The sequence below is a fragment of the Oncorhynchus masou genome, chromosome 8 (genome assembly GCF_036934945.1).
Source record: "Oncorhynchus masou masou isolate Uvic2021 chromosome 8, UVic_Omas_1.1, whole genome shotgun sequence".
NCBI lineage: Eukaryota > Metazoa > Chordata > Actinopteri > Salmoniformes > Salmonidae > Oncorhynchus > Oncorhynchus masou.
Genome location: NC_088219.1, coordinates 38,027,025 through 38,044,705, shown reverse-complemented (window position 1 = coordinate 38,044,705; position 17,681 = coordinate 38,027,025). Strand labels below are relative to the sequence as shown.

General features: G+C 43.1%; 1 pseudogene; it reads right to left on the bottom strand.

Annotated features, from left to right (window-relative positions):
• LOC135543814 (dimethylglycine dehydrogenase, mitochondrial-like) overlaps positions 1-17,681 on the bottom strand; it is a 53,768-nt pseudogene that overhangs the window by 30,529 nt on the left and 5,558 nt on the right.

The window sequence follows — 17,681 nt, the reverse complement described above, 5'->3', positions numbered from 1 at the left end:
TCCTTCAACCTCACACTCCCAGTCAGCCAAACGTAACAAGGCTTACCTTACCAGCAGGGAAGATAGTAAGACCTTCAGAATTAAGAACTTTCACACTACACCATCCAATCACATCAATCACATCCACCCCTGACCCCAACCCATTGCTCAGAGCCCCCCCAAACAAACACTCGCACACAATCCCACTCCTATGTTTACCCAAAGCCGATGGCGGTCCAGTGGTTGCCTGTGCCCTGGTGCTGTCCGACCATGGGCAGGAGGTCAGGGGTGGAGGTGATTGGTCCAGACATAATGTTGATGATGTCAGCATTCTTCACCACAGGTACCATCTCCATGGCCATCTCCACATGGTCCATGATACGGTCCTGGTCTGACTCAAACAGCTCCTTACCAAAACATGTACAACACACACACACACCCCCAGAGGAGTACAACTGAGGTTAGGCATACAGAGAGGTAGAGAGAGAGTCTGTCTGTGTGAGAGAGAATGGGACAGAGCAAAAGAGAGAGCAAGATCGACAGACAGACCTGGTGGTACTCCATTTGTAACCCAGGTGTCCTGCAGCACCATCTTCTCTCTCTCATAGGGCACAAACAGCAGTCCGCCTCTCTCTCCAGTCTGAGGTAGTATGAGCCCTCCAGGTCCCTGATCACTGGCAGCTCTGTCTTCAGGGCCTTTCACCTAGGCACAACAAAACATATCAAAATGTATTAATCATCTAATTAAACTTTATTAAACATCACAACACATGTTACTTTAAAATAGACACACTCAACAATTTAATTAAATTAGTACCTCGGGAACTGTTGCTTTGACAGCATATACTGGTGATGGACAGGGATAGTGGGGTGCTCAAAGCCAATCAGCTGGAACAGTAATTATTTCATGGTCTGAAAAGGTGCACCTTCAGTGGGGTCAATAAAAACCAGAAACATCCAGGTTTTTTTCAGGGGAAAGGAAGGAGAGCCTGTGACGCGACTTCCGCTTTTGGACGTGCGCCTTGCTGTTTACAGTCCCCACACCAGTGAAACATATCAGATGCCTAAAAATAGCGCCCGTCTTTCTTTGAGATGAAGACACTGCAAACCAATTTTGTTGATGTCATTATTGCTAGATAAAGCTAGCTAATATTTGGCCAGCAGCTGGCTAAGGCACGTGTTCGTTTGCTCTTTGAAGATGTTTCCATGCGGAAAATAAACAAGGCAACATTCCATCTTAACTCCTACTGTTTATCCCTCGTCATGACCAGAATATATCCTGCTCAAGTGTTTATTTGACGCCTCCTAGGTTAGGTTAGCATAGATGTTTTGAGGAGACACAGGAAGCAGACACAGGAGTATGGAGAAAGACGCCAGTAGGGTGTAAACAGCCATCCTTGAACTGCCCCGGTCTCCACCGCAAGGAAAGCAAAACAAGTTTAAGAACAGAGCCTCACACACCGACTCTTTCTGCCTCATTATAACCCAGCCTTCACTTTCTCAGATCAAAATAGTGCCAGCTGGGCCCCACAGATTGTGCAATGATAATGACAGAAATGGAGCGGAATATGGCCGTAAAATTGTAGAATAGTAGAATCTCAGATGCAGAGTATGAAAGCCGATAGGTTGAGTAAAACCACGACTGTTATTGCAGTACTATGGTGTACTCTATGACACTTAGACATGGTTGTGTCTGAAATGATACCATATTCCCTAGATAGTGCACTACTTTTGGCAAAAACCACGGGGCTCTGGCCAAAAGTAGTGTCCTATATAGAGAAGAGGATACCATTCCAGACTGAGGCATGGTGTTAAGGGCCCGTCAAAGTTAACACTAACATACTTATCCGTCTGTCTGTGGCTCCAACACTATGACGCCACATCTTAAGACAAAGATAGGAGACCCCCCTGTTCTACCAGCTGATTCACTTTAGAGTGAACGTCGAGTTACACTGCATAGAAGGTTAGTCTTGTTTTAAACTTCATCAAAGGCTTCATTTACAAAGGACTTCATTTTCTAGGAGCTATTTCAGGTGGTCAGCTGAGATTCCAACACCTGGCTGTTGGTGATAATGCAATCTGATCAGATCTGATGTTTGGTGTAACGTCAGACGACTGGGTTTTCTGACCTCTCTTTCTGAGGCCTTCTTCTTTTGGGGTTTAATGGCAGCATTTAAACCAACGTTTTAGGTGCGTTACTGCTTTTCTTGGGAGCATTTAAGCATTTAACTGTCTCCCTGCTTGTTAGCTCCCCCACCGAAACACTGGCACAAACACGAATGTTCCTACTCCGTAACGTTCTAAAAGAGAAGGAAACGGACCAGCCAGAGCCACTACATCCACAGGGACATGGATACCCCCTAAAACGGAACATTTACTCACTGCAGTACCTGTGTAAGTCACAGAACCATTGCTTGACCGTGACAAGCGCAAACCCAGTCAGCACATAGTCATACATAAAATGTATATACATTTACTCATATACTGTAACACAAAGATTTAAAAAAGACACTTTTACAAATGAAATAAAAGATTCATTAAAATAATGTATGGCACAGCCTCTGTGCACAGTAGACTGACCACAAACCAGTATAGGAAGCCTGTTGCTACGAGCCTCTTGCCCGATCAATATTCTGATTTCCGGGGCAAGAATCAGCTGCCCTCCCTCTGCACACAGACAAACACACACACCATTACCCCTGCTGACACTACAGCCGTTTGTCCCTACAGAGCACAGGCTGGTAACGGCCTGCAGGAACCAGTTGTTGTGACAGCTGAAAGAAATGTCACATAACCCCACTTGTTGACTTCTGCCGCTTTCTGCGGAGTTGCAGCTGTTCCACACCAGACCCCGCGTCAAGTACATAAATACTTGACATAAATACTTGAGGTACAAGTAGGGAAAAGAGTAACGGTATAGTATGCGTAGAGTAACAGTAGAGTATGCTTATGTAACAGTATAACTTTAGACCGTCCCCTCGCCCATACCCGGGCGCGAACCAGGGACCCTCTGCACACATCAACAACAGTCACCCATGAAGCATCGTTACCCATCGCTCCACAAAAGCCACGGCCCTTGCAGAGCAAGGAGAACTACTACTTCAAGGTCTCAGAGCAAGTGACGTCACTGATTGAAACGCCAGTTAGCGCGCACCGCTAACTAAGCTAGCCGTTTCACCTCCTTTACACGTAGAGTAACGGTAGAGTATGCAAGTCTGATGAAATCACTCATTTTATATACTGCTTTACAGCGTATCTCTCAAATTGAGCAGAGTTCTGCATTAGAAGCTTTGTTAAAAAATGTTTAGCTCAGAGGGATACATACTCTCTCTACATATTTTTTTAAAGGTTGCCTTTCCCTATTTCTGTAGGCTATGGCCAGTTAGGACCAGAGCAGAGCTGCTGGGGGGGTCCGAGTAGATAGCACACATGTTTACCAGCTCACTGTAGCAGGATACACACAAGGTCAACCTCCAATGAATTGGCTCTGTGATCCATTTCCAATGGGGCTTTACATCTGGGCTTACCCATATATCCACAGTACGCCAACCGCACCTGTTAACTAACCAAATCAAAATCCCATTTTTATTTGTCGCATGCACCGAATACAACAGTGAAATGCTCACTTACAAGCCCTTAACCAACAATGCATTGAAGAGCAGCAGTAAAATAACTAACACACTCACTCCCTTTCCTCCTTGTTTACCACCAGGGATAGCGTGGTCAGCTAAATCATCATTTCTAAAGGCCAGAGACTGTTTCTCTCTCTCTCTGTGAAACATTTTCTGTTCACAGTACATATAGCTCCCACTTCTGATTTGAGGAGGTCCTGTGTGGAGGCCTTTCACTGGCTGTCTCAGAGGCCCGTTCTCCTTTTGGTTCCATTAGTAGGTCATGGCCCACATGGTGAAACCGATCCTTCGGGGGGAGACACATTCCTAGAACCACAACCCCTGACCTTACTCTGGGGGATTCTCATTGGCCAAGGTGCCAAACGGTGGTTTCAGGAAGAGGGAGTGTCATGTTTTGAAGGTGGGGGAGGAGAAGATAAAAAGACGGGATACAGGACTTTACTCCAGCTGCTCCTGGGGACATTGATTTGTTCAATCCACTGTGTTAGAGCAGGGTTGGAGCATAAGCAACAGCCTGCACACCCAGTAGCTCTCCGTGAGCAGGCTTGGTCACCAGCGACCAAGAAGAAAGAGAGAGGAGATGGGCAGCAAAAGAGGAAATGTTTGGGATGACGAGGCCTGGCAAGTGGGGTTGGGAGAGAAGACGAAAGTCAATGAGAGGGAGGAAAAATTGAAGGGTTTAGAAAAAGGGGTAAGAGCGATAGAGGAGGGCAAGCAGGGAGTTTGAAGTTGGAGGAAGGAAGAGTTGATAGAGAGGGAGGGAAGGAGCCGAGGAGAGAGTAAAGGGAAGGAGCCGAGGAGAGCGTAAATGGAGGGATTAGGGTATGTAGGGGAGGTAGAGGTGGTTGGGAGTCAAACAAGGGAATGGGGCGAGTGTGAGAGTGGAAGGAGAGAGAGATGGAATGGGGTGAGTGTGAGACAGTGGAAGGAGAGAGAGATGGAATGGGGTGAGTGTGAGACAGTGGAAGGAGAGAGCGATGGAATGGGGTGAGAGTAAAGGGAGGGAGCGTTGGAGAGAATGGAGTCTGTGAGGAATGCTGCATTAGCACTTTAGGATCTGCTTTCACATGGAGTTATTTCTGCAGACCACAGCTCCAGCAAACATAAATCACGTACCCTGCCTTGACCTGCATGTCAAGGGTTAAAACCCCAAATCCCACCACACTTAGGGCTCCCGAGTGGTGCAGCGGTCCAAGGCACTGCATCTCAGTGCTTGAGGCATCACTACAGACACCCTGGGAGTCCCATAGGGTGGTGCACAATTGGCCCAGCGTCATCTGAGTTTGGCCGGGGTAGGCCGTCATTGTAAATAAGAATTTGTTCTTAACTGACTTGCCTCGTGAAATAAAGGTTAAATAAAAAATAAATAAAATAACAACTTTACACAACTCACCCGCCCACTACAGGAGAGATGAGGTTGACCCGAGGGTTCGAGAGATTTGTATTGTAATGAAAGATATGAACTCCCCAAGGTTTTGTATAGAGAGGGAGGCTTTGCTGAAAACAACAGAAAACCTGACAGTGAGTGCTCCCATCGTAATTATCATACCAGGGTTATTCCCACATGTCCAAACAATGTTCTCAGAATGTAAAAAAAACTCAACCACAAAAGCAGTGGGCCCATTTTACAGTAGAAGAACGAGGTTAACATATTTAAGTCCTGGAGGAGTGGTTTTAAAAGGGGTGTAGTAACTGAACACCTGGATACACACCCTGCCATCTGAGAGAGTGTGTGTGTGTGTGTGTGTGTGTGTGTGTGTGTGTGTGTGTGTGTGTGTGTGTGTGTGTGTGTGTGTGTGTGTGTGTGTGTGTGTGTGTGTGTGTGTGTGTGTGTGTGTGTGTGTGTGTGTGTGTGTGTGTGTGTGTGTGTGTGTGTGTGTGCGTGCGCGCGAGTGCAAACAAACACAGCAACTTACACAATCGCCACACAATCGAGAAATGGGAAGAGAGGAGAGAGATTTGGAGTATGCAGCAGTGGAAGGAAAGGAAGAAAGGAGACATATTTGGAGTATGCAGCAGTGGAAGGAAAGGAAGAGAGGAGAGAGATTTGGAGTATGCAGCAGTGGAAGGAAAGGAAGAAAGGAGACATATTTGGAGTATGCAGCAGTGGAAGGAAAGGAAGAAAGGAGACATATTTGGAGTATGCAGCAGTGGAAGGAAAGGAAGAAAGGAGACATATTTGGAGTATGCAGCAGTGGAAGGAAAGGAAGAAAGGAGACATATTTGCCAACTGAATCGTCCCAGAACTGGTATGATCCAGTCCAAACCACGCGACCCCATTTCCCCTGAACTCAGGTACCCAATAAACCTGCCAGGCAGCTTTAACTCCTCGGAATTCAGACATGAGAAATAGAAACTAAATGAGGCAGTCAGTACGGGTCCAAACCAAACAACAACTACAGCTGAACTCAACCTTAAAGCATTTTGTCTTCAGAACTGGGGGTATAAAGATCTCAACTGTACTCCTTAGTCTGTTCTACTCTTTCCACTATAGGCTTTGATAGGCTTTGTTGGCATTGACCAAAACAGCTGAACTGAAAATAAGTTGACAAGAGACTGGTTTGATTGACTTGAGAGACATGGGGTTCTGCAGTTCATCCAATCTAAACTGCGGGATACGTCTCCAACAACCCGGGAGAGGCTACACGGGATGGGTATCAACTTCTTCAGTTATCAGCTTGCTCAAACTTTGCAGACATTACGACTAGAAACATGTTAGTCACCTGAAGTGTGTTTGTTTGTTCAAACCTTTTGACTGGTCATAGTTTCTCAATCAAGTTTTCCAGTGAGAATTCAATGTGACCCCAGGCCTGTGTTTAACAGGACTGTGTTTTTGAATGGCCAAACTACTTGAGTACGATCCAAACATCACGACAACCTCTTCTATAGCCCTAAAAAAAACATTATAACACAACCAATATATCTACAAGATACTACAGTGCTTAATGCAATGTATTGATATTCAATTGATGTAAAAATGAATAATCAATGCATGTTCTGTTGCTGAGTGGTATGGTACTTAGAATGTTTGTTTGAACATACTGACTTGTGCGAGGAGCGATTAATCATGGTTTGGCAACGCAAACACACTCTGCACAATAACCCAGTCCCTGGTTGCTCAACTTCCAACTACACCAACCCTCCTCTGGCTCTCTTTCAAAACACATTCTAGCACGAAGCTCAGCCTCCCAGTCTGCCAAAGGCTCTTGTTTCTATTTTCCACGTTTGCAGCAAGAGGTACATGTTGTGCATATATGCTTGCAAGCTTGTCTTTGTGCATGTATTTGTGTGTACCAGTGATGGAACTGGAATGGAATGAATGGAACTCATTACAATGAGCCTGTCCACCAATTTCTCCCTCCACCAGCCTCCATTGGTGTTTACATAGAGACAGGTATTTTGCCACTGACAGATATTGGACCTGTGGCGTTGACTATGCGGTTAGCTCTGACGGTCCCGTGTGGGATCTGGACATCCCACTTCCTGTCGCTGGTGGGTGTGAGACCAGAGACTGGAGCTGGTTTGTCGATCTGGGCTCCGTAGATACGGGGCCCCAGCTGCCAGGGTCATGATCAGTGAGTAGGGGTCAATATGGCCATCTCCTGGGTTATACAGACCCATTAGCACCTGGGGGAGGTGGCGATTCAAATGTTACTGTTACTCTCATATCTATGTTCTGCACTGTCTCAAACCTGGTCTATAATCCCGTTTCTATCCACAGTTTATATGAGGGTAAAGTCATACAGCAAAACAATAACAAAATCACGGCAGCTGTAATGGAAACAGGAAGTTTCAGTACAATTTTCTAAATGCAGACAGATAATTTGTTTGTTCGACATGGAGGGATCTTTTTGTGTCGGTAAAATTCATTATGCGAGAAATGGTGGTGGGAACGCCTTGATGCGCAAATATTGATATAATAACCATCATATCGAAGTAAACTTGGAATCACGCAGTGATACGTTGTGTTGTCCTCTCACTACGACTCGGGACGCCATGCGATTTATTCGGCTAGAGATTAGATGAGTTCTGATGACCTTCACAGGGTGGTCAAAGTGCACGGTGATCTTTGACGCTCCTTTCCAATAAATATCGAAAGGTCTTTTTCTGGTGACATTATGATTGATGCTTGACAGTCGTTTGACAAATAAAAATATTCGCGCTCTCATCGATAGTAATGTCATCATGTAGACTAGACAACCCGCACAGCTACCTGCACTGTATCTGCGAGCTGTTGGCTAGCGGGCAGGTGCCAAGACCAGAGTAGGCACATTTGCTATTTGACACAACAGTTTGTGACAAAACAATCAGTAGAGTTGAATATGTGATGGAGACACAATGAACTTGAGATTTTTATTCAGTACATGAAAACGAGAGCAATAAAAGTCTATTTTGTGTGCAATACGTCATCATAAGGATTTTTATCCGCAACAAGTCCGTTTGGTGGAAACATACCACTGGTGGAAAAATGTGCATATTTTCTTTATGTAGATTGTAGAATATTCAAAAGAGAATATTTCGCCAATTGGATGGAAACCTAGCTACAGACACCAGTGGAGGCTGGTGGGAGGAGTTTTAGGAGGACGGGCTCATTGTAATGGCTGGAATTGAATACATGGAACGGAGTCAAACGTGTTGTTTCCATATGTTTGATGTGTTTGATACCATTCCAGACATTACAGTGAGCCCGTCCTCCTATAGCTCTTCCCACCAGCCTCCTCTGACAGACACCCTTATAGGCTTTAAAGATTATACACTATGGACGTTTAGTTGCCCTTTTGGCTCCGGAGCACCTCCAGGGGCCAATGTTCCGTGTAGCCTCTTTATGTCATTACAGAATATCCATTAGGCTCGTAAATCATGCCATAAAACTGAAATCATGACGTTCTTGATCATATTAGCCTGGTCCAAGATATGTTTGTGCTGTCTTGTCACACCCCTTGACATGTAGGAGTTGGCCAGACAACACAAACCTATCTGGGACCCAGTCTACATGTCTATGAAGGAAGTGGCTGTATTTCCCCTCAGGTCCAGACATCGTCCATGTTGAGCAGGGGGAAGAGCTCCTTGATCTTCTCTGGTGTGATGAGCCACTGGGGCGTGGGGTGTCGGTGGGTCCTGGACATCTGGTACTTCAGCTCATCCACTCTGACTGGGGTGGAGGCAACACGGATGCTGCCTGGCTGGTGGGAACCCACCGCCTAGAGACACACAGAGAAAGTGAAGGTGTGAACATACAGATACAGACTCACATTATCATCCATTGTGCCGTTCTGTGGTTTATGTGTAGTGTACGAGACTCTCATACAGATTGATGCTGTGGTAGTGGACCTTCTTCAGGTTGATACGAGGGTGGTAGTATGTGGTCAGACCAGCAAAGAACAGACAATAAACATGGATACTTAGAGGAGGAGGCATGGAAGTGTACATATGATCGCTGATTACACTTAATGGACTGTATGGACCCTGCAAGTTTGCAAAGCTATGTTTTGAAAGTGCATCTTTTTTATATACAGTGGGGTAAAAAAGTATTTAGTCAGCCACCAATTGTGCAAGTTCTCCCACTTAAAAAGATGAGAGAGGCCTGTAATTTTCATCATAGGTACACTTCAACTATGACAGACAAAATGAGAAAAAAAATCCAGAAAATCACATTGTAGGAATTTTAATGAATTTATTTGCAAATTATGGTGGAAAATAAGTATTTGGTCACCAACAAACAAGCAAGATTTCTGGCTCTCACAGACCTGTAACTTCTTCTTTAAGAGGGTCCTCTGTCCTCCACTCGTTACCTGTATCAATGGCACCTGTTTGAACTTATCAGTATAAAAGACACCTGTGCACAACCTCAAACTACTTCTGTGCATGTTGCTGTGTTGCTGATAATGGGCCTCTGTACCAGAAATACATTCTAAGTGACTCCAAACTTTTGAGTGGTAGTGTGCAAGAACAGTATGTGAACCCTTTGGTAATACCTGGATTTCTGCATAAATTGGTCATACAATTTGATCTGATCTTCATCTAGGTCACAACAATAGACAAACACAGTCTGCTTAAACTAATAACACACAAACAATTCTACGTTTTCATGTCTTTATTGAACACACCGTGTAAACATTCACAGTGCAGGGTGCAAAAGTATGTGAGCGCTTGTATGTAATAACTGGTTGACCTTCCTTTGGCAGCAATAAGCTCAACCAAATGTTTTCTGTAGTTGTGGATCAGACCTGCACAACAGTCAGGAGGAATTCTGGAACATTCCTCTTTACAAAACTGTTTCAGTTCAGCAATATTCTTGGGATGTCTGGTGTGAACTGATCTCTTGAGGTCATGCCACTGCATCTCATTCAGGTTGAGGTCAGGACTCTGACTGGGCCACTCCAGAAGGCATATTTTCTTCTTTTGAAGCAATTCTGTTATTGGTTTACTTCTGTGTTTTGGGTTGTTGTCCTGTTGCATCACCCAACTTCTGTTGAGCTTCAATTGGTGGACAGAGCAACAATATTTTCTCCTGCAAAATATCTTGATAAAGTTGGTAATTCACTTTCCATCGACGATAGCAAGCTGTACAGGCCCTGAGGCAGCAAAGCATCCCCAAACCATGATGCTCCCTCCACCATACTTTACAGTTGGGATGAGGTTTTGATGTTGGTGTGCTGTGCCTTTTTTTCCCTCACATAGTGTTTTGTGTTCCTTTCAAACAAATCAACTGTCGGTTCATTTGTCCACAGAATATTTTGCCAGTAGCGCTATTTTGCCAGGTGCTCTTTTGCAAACTTCAGACGTGCAGCAATTTATTTGGGACAGCAGTGGCTTCTCCCTTGGTGTCCTCCCATAAACACCATTCTTGTTTAGTGTTTTACGTATCGTAGACTCGGCAACAGAGATGTTAGCATGTTCCAGAGAATTCTGTAAGTCTTTAGCTGACACTACGATTCGTCTTAATCTCACTGAGCATTCTGCGCTGTGTTCTCGCAGTCATCTTTGCAGGACAGGCACTCTTAGGCAGAGTAGCAACCGTGCTGAACTTTCTCCATTTATTGACAATTTGTCTTACCGTGGACTGATGAACTTCAAGGTTTTTAGAGATACTTTTGTAACCCTTTCCAGCTTTATGCAAGTCAACATTTCTTAATCTTAAGTCTTCTGAGATCTCTTTTGTTCGAGGCATGGTTCACATCAGGCAATGCTTCTTGTGAATAGCAAACTCAAATTTTGTGAGTGTTTTTATAGGGCAAGGCAGCTCCTAACCATCATCTTCAATCTCGTCTCATTGATTGGATTCCAGGTTAGCTGACTTCTGACTCCAAATAGCTTTTGGAGAAGTCATTAGCCTTGGGGGTTCACATACTTTTTCCAACCTACACTGTAAATGTTTAAATTATGTATTCAATATAGACAAGAAAAATACAATCATTTGTCTGTTATTAGTTTAAGCACACTGTGTTTGTCTATTGTTATGACTTAGATGAAGATCAGATCAAATTTCATGACCAATTTATGCAGAAATCCAGGTAATTCCAAGGGTTCACATACTTTTTCTTACCACTGTGTACGTATATATTATTATTATTATTGTTATTTTTATTTATTTATATTTATTATTATTATGTTTAAACAATACAAACAACGACATACAGACACACACAAACATCCACAACATCACCCCTGTCCAGACTCACACCCCCCCACCTCCAGCGGCCACATCACTCTCTGCCACATGGCCTCATTTGTTTCTCTCCCTCGCCCACACACTTTCAACAATTAGATAAAGGATTTGCTCTTTCCGTTGTGTGAATGATGGAGGATGGGTTGATTTCCAGTTTTTAAATATGCGTTTTTTTCAACGTGGGAAAGGTATCGTCCAACCTATCGGTTATCTCACTTATGCTATGTCTTGAAATATGAATCTTCTTTATGTTATAAAATAATCGTAATAATACACATTTCAACACCATTAAATATTCACACCTCTGGACTCTTCCCACATTTTGTTGTGTTACGGCCTGAATTGAAAATGGATTAAAGTGAGATTTGTCACTGGACTAGAAACAATACCCCATAATGTCAAAGTGGAATTATGTTTTTCCAAATTTTCACAAATGTATTAAAAATGAAACGCTGTAATGTCTAGTGTCAATAAGTATTCAACCCCTTTGTTATGGCAAGCCTAAATAAGTGCAGGAGTAGAAATACGGTTAACAAGTCATAATAAGTTGCATGGACTCACTCTGTGTACAATTATAGTGTTTTTAATGTGATTTTTGAAGGACTGCCTCATCTCTGTATATTACACATACAATGATCTGTAAGATCCCAGTCGGGCAGTGACATTCAAACACAGATTCAACTATAAAGACCAGGGAGGTTTTCCAATGCCTCGCAAAGAAGGGCACCTATTGGTAGATGGGTAAAAATAAAAAAGCAGACATTAAATATCCCTTTGAGCACGGTGAAGTTATTAATTATACTATGGATGGTGTACCAATACACCCAGTGACTACAAAGACACAGGTGTCTTTCCTAACTCAGTTGCCGGAGAGGAAGGAACAGGCTCAGTGACTTCACCATGAGGCCAATGGTGACTTTTTAAAACAGTTCTAGAGTTTAATGGCTGTGAAAGGAGAAAACTGAGGATGGATCAACAACATTGTAGTTACTCCACAATGTTAACTGAATTGACAAGGTGAAAAGAAGGAAAGTCTGTACAGAATGAAAATATTCAAAACATGCATCTTGTTTTCAACAAGGCACTAAAGTAATACTGCAAAAGATGTGGCAAAGCAATTCACTTTTTGTCCTGAATACAAAGTGTTTTGTTTGGGGCAAATCCAATACAACATATTACTGAGTATCACTCTCCCTATTTTCAAGAATAGTGGTGGCTGCATCATGTTATGGGAATGCTTGTAATCGTTAAGGACTGGGGAGTTTTTCAGGATAAAAAAAAAACGTAATGGAGCTAAGCAGAGACAAAATTCTAGAGGAAAAACTGGTTCAGTCTGCTTTCCACCAGACACTGAGAGACTAATTCACATTTCAGCAGGACAATAACCTAAAGCACAAGGCCAAAACTTCACTGGAGTTGCTTACCAAGAATACAGTGAATGTTCCTGAGTGGCCGAGTTAGTTTTGACTTCAATCTACTTGAAAATCTATGGTAAGTACTGAAAATGGTTGTCTAGCAATGATCAACAACCACTTTGAATAATTTTGAAAAGAAATATGGGCAAATGTTGCACAAACCAGGTGTGGAAAGCTCTTAGAGACTTACCCAGAAAGCCTTAAAGCTGTAATTGCTGCCAAAGGTGCCTCTAAAAAAGTATTGACTTAGGAACAGGAATAGTTATGTAAATGAGGTATTTCATTGTCAACAAATGTAGATAAAAATTCAAATGTGTGTAGACGGTTGATTTAAAAAAGAAAAATCTGTAATCCATTTTGAATTCAGGCTGTAACACAACAAAATGTGGAATAAGTCAAGGAGTATGAATACTTTGTGAAGGCACTGGACAGAGAAGGAGAAGTTAGATAAGACTACTAAGGAAGTTGGGCCCCTGACATGTAGACTAACCTCTACAGCAGGGATCATCAATGGGATTCAGCCACCGACTGCAAATTGACAGCAAGAAGCCCAAACAGATACAATATTTGACTCAAAAATAATTATTTCAAACCTTGCTTACATTTGTATACGATCACATAGTTTATCCCTATTATGGGTGGGAATACTGTGGAACAGATGTCCAAAATTACAATCACTTGGAGTCGATTTTCTGGTGTTTTTGAAGTCTTTTATGTCCACCAAATTGGCCAGTTGGAGAACCCTGCTATACAGGATCTAGTTGTTTTGAGGGTGATAAAGAGGCAGAACTAGGCCATCGGTTCCTCGGCCGAACCACCTAGGCCTGGTTCTTTTGACAGCAGCTGTCTTTGACAGCTACCATAACTCAGATCTTCTTACATGCCTCCATCTACTTCTTGGAAATCTCAACCTCTCCTTCTGCCGAGTGGACTATCTGATATGTCTGTAGTATCTTAGGTTCTTCCCGGTAGCTGTAAAGTTGCTCTGGATAAGAGCGTCTGCTCAATGGCTCAAATTAAAATGTAAATATCTTGAGTGGGGTCTCTCACTGCGGTCTCGCCATGTTGAATATCTCCGACCTACATTGCCTCTGATCGTGTGTGTAATAACACGTAATTCTAATGAGGAGAAATGTGAAAACTCCGTTGCCACGCTAACTGCTGTAGTAGTGGAGGAACGTCTCCGGTCGAAACGGGGCTGCAGTGGAAATGCGGCATGTGTTTCGAATCCTTTCCAAATGTTACGCAAAAGGTAAAGGTGTTGTTGGGGGTTTTGCTGTTGTGCCATGTGCTAGGTGTCAGACCATCAATCAATATGTTTAACACCAGACTCGATCCATAAAACCCTCTGAAGCAAGCTGTTGTTCCCAGGTCAGTTCTGTCTTTTCCCCCATCATATGAGATTAGGTTTTGAGATAGGCAAGTTGATCCTAGATCTGTTGTTGACCTACAGCGTGCTCGGTGATTCCAGCAGTATGTTCAGACTTCTCCAGCAGAACCACATCCTTCTGTCCAGCCTTGGCCAGGCGATAGGCTACACTGACTCCCACACAGCCCCCTCCGATGATCAGTCTCAGCCGTGTCCTTCCACATCTTCCCCAGGACCGTGTGACTGTCCCTGGGAGGAGGGAGATTTGAATTCATTTCAATCCATTTCAATACAGCTAAAGATGTGTGGAGTCGTTGTGTGACTTCGAAGAAGTCGAAAATATTGTGAAGAGAATTGACCCTGTTGTGCACAATTGACATACCCCAGTAGGGAAATGCAACACTCCATTGGGAACAAACTGGTTGAATCAACGTTGTTTCAACAACATTTTTCTATGTATTGTGACGTGGACTCTTAAGTGGAAAAGTGAAATACTTGAAAATGTATCTTCAGCAATCCTTTGGTCTCCCATCCAGGGTTTTAACAAAGCCCAGCCCTGCTTAACTTTGATATATGTTACTGGCTATTACCAAAGTGCTATCGTGAGAATGATTGTGGTGGGACCTCCACTTAAAAACTGGTGCTATCGAAGTCATTCCAAAGGGTAGGTTTAACAGAGTAAATGAAATGTAGCAATAGTAGGCTACTATTATCACTTTCATCAATGATGCCATTTGGGCCTATATAGCATTTGCGAAATCATAAACAGCTATTTAGGATACAACTCAAATATACATACAAACCTAGGGTTTCAATTTGGTTTATTTCAAGTGTAATTATACAATAGTGATATTGAGTTGTTGTCAACGCAACCATATATCAACATTTGAAGGAGATGTATCTTCTGCTTGAATAGTTCCATCTGTGCCATTGATTTAGTTAATTCCTGTTTGTCTGCAAATGGCTTTTTATTTTATTTTGATTTCACCTTTATTTAACCAGGTAGGCAAGTTGAGAACAAGTTCTCATTTACAGCTGCGAACTGGCCAAGATAAAGCAAAGCAGTTCGACACATACAACAACACAGAGTTAAACATGGAGCAAAACAAACATACAGTTGAAAAATAAGTCTATATACAATGTGAGCAAGTGAGGTGAGATAAGGGAGGGGAAGACAAAAAAAGGCCATAGTGGCGAAGTAAATACAATATAGCAAGTAAAACACTGGAATGGTAGATTTGCAGTGGAAGAAAGTGCAAGCAGAGATATAAATAATGGGGTGCAAAGGAGCAAAATAAATAAACTAGGGGGAGAGGTAGATGTTTGGGCTAAATTATAGATGGGCTATGTACAGGTGCAGTAATCTGTGAGCTGCTCTGACAGATGGTGCTTAAAGCTAGTGAGGGAGATAAGTGTTTCCAGTTTCAGAGATTTTTGTAGTTAGTTCCAGTCATTGGCAGCAGAGAACTGGAAGGAGAGGCGGCCAAAGGAAGAATTGGTTTCATGGGTGACCAGAGAGATATACCTGCTGGAGCGCGTGCTACAGGTGGGTACTGCTATCGTGACCAGCGAGCTGAGATAAGGGGGGAATTTACCTAGCAGGGTCTTGTAGATGACCTGGAGCCAGTGGGTTTGGCGACGAGTATGAAGCGAGGGCCAGCCAACGAGAGTGTACAGGTCATAGTGGTGGTGAGTATATGGGGCTTTGGTGACAAAACGGATTGCACTGTGATAGACTGCATCCAATTTATTGAGTAGGGTATTGGAGGCTATTTTGTAAATGACATCGCCGAAGTCGAGGATCGGTAGGATGTGAGTCTGGAAGGAGAGTTTACAGTCTAATCAGACACCTAGGTATTTGTAATTGTCCACATATTCTAGGTCAGAACCGTCCAGAGTAGTGATGTTGGACAGGCGGGCAGGTAGCAATCAGTTGAAGAGCATGCATTTAGTTTTACTTGTATTTAAGAGCAATTGGAGGCCACGGAAAGAGAGTTGTATGGCATTAAAGCTCGCCTGGAGGTTAGTTAACACAGTGTCCAAAGAAGGGCCAGAAGTATACAGAATGGTGTTGTCTGCGTAGAGGTGGATCAGAGACTCACCAGCAGCAAGAACGACATCATTGATGTATACAGAGAAGAGAGTCGGTCCAAGAATTGAACCCTGTGGCACCCCCATAGAGACTGCCAGAGGCCCGGACAACAGGCCCTCCAATTTGACACACTGAACTCTATCAGAGAAGTGGTTGGTGAACCAGAAGAGGCAATCATTTGAGAAACCAAGGCTATCGAGTCTGCCGATGAGGATGTGATGATTGACGGAGTCGAAAGCCTTGGCCAGGTCAAGGAATACGGCTGCACAGTATTGTTTCTTATCGATGGCGGTTAAGATATCGTTTAGGACCTTGAGCGTGGCTGAGGTGCACCCATGACCAGCTCTGAAACCAGATTGCATAGCGGAGAAGGTATGGTGGGATTAGAAATGGTCGGTAATCTGTTTGTTGACCTGGCTTTCGAAGACCTTAGAAAGGCAGGGTAGGATATATATACTGTAGGTCTGTAGCAGTTTGGGTCAAGAGTGTGTCCCCCTTTGAAAAGGGGGATGACCGCAGCTGCTTTCCAATCTTTTGGAATAATTTTAGAAAGAAAGGGTCCAGATTGTCTAGCCCGGCTGATTTGTAGGGGTCCAGATTTTGCAGCTCTTTCAGAACATCACCTGACTGGATTTGGGAGAAGGAGAAATGGATGAGTTGCTGTGGGGTGTGCAGTGCTGTTATGCGGGGTAGGGGTAGCCAGGTGGAAAGCATGGCCAGTCGTAGAAAAATGCTTATTGAAATTCTCAATTATAGTGGATTTATCGGTGGTGACAGTGTTTCCTATCTTCAGTGCAGTGGGCAGCTGTGAGGAGGTGTTCTTATCCTCCAAGGACTTTACAGTGTCCCAGAACTTTTTTGAGTTTGTGTTGCAGGAAGCAAATTTCTGCTTGAAAAAACTAGCCTTGGCTTTTCTAACTGCCTGTGTATATTGGTTTCTAGCTTCCCTGAAAAGTTGCATATCACGGGGGCTGTTCGATGCGAATGCAGAACGCCATATGATACTTACATTTATATGTTTAATTCACCTCTCAATCAAAAATTGGAGTTAAAGAATTCGACCAAATCAAACTTTGTTTTAAAGTGCATTTAAAAGTATGATTTGCTAGTCCTATTCTTTAACTTAGATTTTTGGTTGAGATGGAGACTTGAATGCAACATATATATCCAACATAGTGCTTATTAATTTGTAGACAAACTAGAAATGAAAGCCACACGAAGTCAATGGCCCAGACGGAACTATCCAAGAAGGTTAATCTCATTAAAACGTTGATACTTGGTCCCGTTCACAACCAAACACAATTCAATGTAACTTTTGAAATACAATAACCTACTAACTTGATGACAAGTTCAAATCAAGCTTTATTTATACAGCACATTTCACACATTTGAAAGCAACACTATGTGTTTCACAGGAAAGTACAAATTAAAACAAAAACTGAAATATTTACAACACAAAACATAAGAGGATAAAAACTAAAGAAGCAAAGTTAAAAAGTTGTGTTTTAAGATCTTGTAAATACGT